Raw genomic sequence first — 5,000 nt, 5'->3', positions numbered from 1 at the left:
TATAGCCATGTGCTTACATTCACACACACACACACACACACACACACACACACACACACCACACACACACAGGCATACGCTCCCTCTCTCTCTCTTTCTCACACACACACACACCAACCTAAATCTTTATTTGATCACAGAGACCTTTCTCACACACAATTATCTTCCACCCTCAATGTAAGTAGATGTCTAATTTAAATACAAACACCCCTGCACACACACACACACACACACCTTCTCTCTAAGGGCCTCCGGTGCGGTCCACTTGACTGGTAGTTTGGCTGTGTCCTGCGTTGATGACGCTTCCTTGGTCAGACCAAAGTCACTGACCTTGGCGATGCAGTCGTCGGATACCAGAACGTTCCGGGCGGCCAGGTCTCTGTGCACAAAGTTACTTTCCTCCAAATACTCCATCGCCTCGCACACATCCCTGAAGAGATACACACACACACACACACACACACACACACACACACACACACACACACACACACACACACACAACCCAGACAAAGAGGACACAAAGATTGCTGAATAGTATATATGGAAGCAGTAATAGCAAAGTAACCCAGTGTATATAAATGGACAGACCCACTGTATATAAATGGACAGACCCACTGTATATAAATGGACAGACCCACTGTATATAAATGGACAGACCCACTGTATATAAATGGACAGACCCACTGTATATAAATGGACAGACCCACTGTATATAAATGGACAAACCCACTGTATATAAATGGACAAACCCACTGCATATTAATAAATAAACCCACTGTATATAAATAAATAAACCCACTGTATTTAAATGGACAAACCCAGTGTATATAAATGGATAAACCAAATGTATATAAATGTAGTGTGTGTGTGAGACGCTGGTACTCACAGAGAGAACTTGAGGAGGCATTTAGCATCGATGACAGTTCTGCCCCTGGTGCGCAGGTAATCAGCCAGACTACCCTGGAAGGGACACACACACACACACACACACACACACACACTTTTGGTGAATCATCATATGGATCAAGGACAACTACAATGGGCCTACAACATACCACAGCTATACCAACACACACACACACACTAACATGTACACACACAGAGGGGGAGAGAGAGAGAAGGAGAGAGAAAGAGTAAGGAGGAGAGAGAGAAGGAGAGAGGGAGAGAGAATAAGAGAGAGAGAGAATAAGACAGAACGAGGAGGAGAGAAAGTGAGAGAGAGAAAGAGAGAAAGAGGAGAGAGGATATGAGAGTGAGGAAGAGAGAGAGAAGGAGAGAGGGAGAGAAAATAAGACAGAGTGAGGAAGAGAGAAATAGGAGGAGAGAGAATAAGTCTGAAAGAGGGGGAGAAATAGAATAAGACAGAAAGAGGAGGGGAGAGAGGGAGAGAGAATAAGAAAAAAGAGGGGAGACATAGAATCAGACAGAGAGAGGAGGAGTGAGGAGGAGAGAGAAGGGAAAGAGAGAATAAGACAGAGAGAGGAGGGCAGAAAGAATAGTCTGAGTCACAGCACCAGCCTTAGTAGGGGCTGGAGGCCAGAGAGGTCAGACAGGGGTCAGACAGGGGTCAGACAGGGGTCAGAGGTGAGGTTTCATTACTCTTAATCCTCAGCCTGCCCTCTACGGGTCACCAGACAACACATGCATCTCAGTCACCACCACACACACACACACACACACACACACACACACACTTGTGTAAACACACAGACGGGTCTGTTAGAGTGCTGCACCTTGGCCATGAACTCGGTGACGATGTAGAGTGTGCCGCTCTCCTCCACGATCACACCCAGCAGCTGCACCAGGTTAGTGTGTCTCAGCTGCCTACAGGACAGAGAACACACACACACACACACACACACACACACACACACACACACACACACACACAATGCATCATTCTGTTGCACCATGCAAAACACATTACCCTAGTCCACAACCCAGTCGGAGCATAATGTGTGTGTTCCTGGTGTTGTGTGTAGTGTGTGTGTGTGTGTGAGAGTGTGTGTGTAGTGTGTGTGTGTAGTGTGTGAGAGTAAGTGTGTGTGTGTGTGTAGTGTGTGTAGTGTGTGTGTGTAGTGTGTGAGAGTAAGTGTGGTGTGTGTGTGTGTGTGTGTGTGTGTGTGTGTGTGTGTGTGTGTGACAGTGTGTGTGTGTGTGTGTGTGTGGAGGCAGAAGCTTACGTCATAAGGAAGCCTCAGCTACGAAGGCCTGTGCGGTGGCGTCATGTTTGATGCACTTCACTGCTACTCTAGATCCTCTGTAGTCGCCTTCCATTACATCTGGAAGAGAACAGTACACCGTCAACACACACACACACTTACACGTACAAACACACACACACACACACACACACACACATAGTCAACACACTTTCATGTATACACAAACACACTTACATGTACACACACACTTGCAGTCTCCTTCAATTACATCTGTAAGAGAACAGTACACACCGAGCACACAACCACACACACACTTACATGTATACACACACAAACACACACACACACACAAACACTGGTCTATGTCCATCACATCTGCCATAGCCACACCAACGCACACACACACACACACACACACACACACACACACACACACACACACACACACACACACACCCACACCCACACCCACACACACAAACACACACTGGTCTATGTCCATCACATCTGCCATAGCCACACGCACGCACACATACACACACACACACACCCCCACACCCACACCCGCACCAACACAAACACAAACACACACACATACACATACACACACACACACACACACACATACACACACACATACACACACACACAGTCTCTTTCCATCACATCTTCCATAGCCACACACACACAAACACACACAAACACACACCCACACACCCCCCCCCCCCCCCACACACACACACACACACACACACACACACACACACACGTCTCTTTCCATCACATCTGCCATAGCCACACACACACAAACACACATACGTACCCATACACACACACACACACAAACTGAAGGTAAAACACACTTACCTCCAAACTCTCCTTTTCCTATGGACTGAAGGAGTTTGAGTTCCTTCCTGCTCAGGGACCAGCCCGCTAGGAGGAGACATTAGAAACACAAGACTGAGATGAAAGCACTCACACACACTATACACACACACACACTACACACACACACACACACACACTATACACACTACACACACACAGGAGGAGACATTAGAAACACAAGACTGTGAGATGAACGCTAGGAGGAGACATTAGAAACACAAGACTGTCAGATGAACGCTAGGAGGAGACATTAGAAACACAAGACTGTCAGATGAAGGAGACATTAGAAACACAAGACTGTCAGATGAACGCTAGGAGGAGACATTAGTAACACAAGACTGTCAGATGAACGCTAGGAGGAGACATTAGAAACACAAGACTGTCAGATGAAGGCTAGGAGGAGACATTAGAAACACAAGACTGTCAGATGAAGTTTAGGAGGAGACATTAGTAACACAAGACTGTCAGATGAACGCTAGGAGGAGACATTAGAAACACAAGACTGTCAGATGAACGCTAGGAGGAGACATTAGAAACACAAGACTGTCAGATGAAGGAGACATTAGAAACACAAGACTGTCAGATGAAGGAGACATTAGAAACACAAGACTGTCAGATGAAGGAGACATTAGAAACACAAGACTGTCAGATGAAGGAGACATTAGAAACACAAGACTGTCAGATGAGCGCTAGGAGGAGACATTAGAAACACAAGACTGTCAGATGAGCGCTAGGAGGAGACATTAGAAACACAAGACTGTCAGATGAAGGAGACATTAGAAACACAAGACTGTCAGATGAAGGAGACATTAGAAACACAAGACTGTCAGATGAAGGAGACATTAGAAACACAAGACTGTCAGATGAGCGCTAGGAGGAGACATTAGAAACACAAGACTGTCAGATGAGCGCTAGGAGGAGACATTAGAAACACAAGACTGTCAGATGAATATATAATCAATACTAATAATTAATCCCAATTTAAATAGCCTCCATTAAAACACCAAATGTTCTGCATCTTCTCTTGCTGTGCTACCATGGCAACCATCCCCACAGCGGTCCTTCCTTCCCCTTGTCTGGCCCCATTTGTTTGTAAACACACATCACCATGGCGACACATTAACACACAATCGCCCTCCACACACACGCACGCACACAGACACACACACACACACACACACACACACACACACTCGCACACCCACACGCACGCTCACACTCACACACACACACTCACACTCACACTCACACCCACACCCACACCCACACCCACACCCACACCCACACCCACACCCACACCCACACCCACACTCACACTCACACTCACACTGAAGAGCTGAAGGTGAAGAGTGTGTTAAGAGGCTTACTGCGGGAGAACTCGTCCTGTGCTGCGACGGTTCCCTCCATCAGTTTGGGCTTGATGAGTTTGGTACACAGGCCATCGGCGTCTTTGGTGTAGTGCTGGGGGAGGGACAGACAGAGGGACAGAGAGACAGGGAGAGAGAGGGAAAGGGGGACAGAGGGACAGAGAGACAGGCGTCTGATGAGCATCATATGGATCAAGAACAGCTAGAAAGTTCTGTGTGTCCATATTTTTTTCTGAGTTGTTTAATGTGTTTTGTTTATTTATTTTGTCTGTTTTGTTTTGTTATGGTTTGTTTATTTGTTGTTCTTCTGTATTCTGTAGCCTCAGTCAGGGCATTGCTGCCAAAGAGCCCTGTGCTCAGTCAATTCTCCCTGAATAAACAATGTTGATGATGATGGTAGTGTGTCCATACTCCGACTCCACCCACAGGTGTTAAGCCCCGCCCCTCTACTGAAGCATCATATGGATGGAGGCGCACCAACAACATAAACACACATCACCATGGAAACCAAACAGACACAGAGCTGACACAGAGACAGAGATGGAGAGAATGAGAGGAAAAAAGAGAGAGGGGAGGT

The 5,000-nt window shown here is 46.7% G+C and overlaps 1 pseudogene across 1 annotated transcript in view; it reads right to left on the bottom strand.

The window, feature by feature from the left end:
• LOC308372569 (tyrosine-protein kinase CSK-like) overlaps positions 1-5,000 on the bottom strand; it is a 34,390-nt pseudogene that overhangs the window by 1,466 nt on the left and 27,924 nt on the right. Inside the window, exons 6-11 of the transcript XR_013969083.1 lie at positions 4,424-4,517; positions 3,036-3,101; positions 2,187-2,285; positions 1,737-1,827; positions 890-963; positions 235-430 (exon numbers count right to left, since the gene is read on the bottom strand). The product of XR_013969083.1 is annotated as a tyrosine-protein kinase CSK-like (transcript). The remainder of the gene's footprint in view (positions 1-234; positions 431-889; positions 964-1,736; positions 1,828-2,186; positions 2,286-3,035; positions 3,102-4,423; positions 4,518-5,000) is intronic.

This window comes from Sprattus sprattus, assembly GCF_963457725.1.
Source record: "Sprattus sprattus genome assembly, chromosome: 11".
In the NCBI taxonomy this organism is placed as follows: Eukaryota; Metazoa; Chordata; class Actinopteri; order Clupeiformes; family Clupeidae; genus Sprattus; species Sprattus sprattus.
This window is presented reverse-complemented; position numbering and strand designations above follow the sequence as displayed.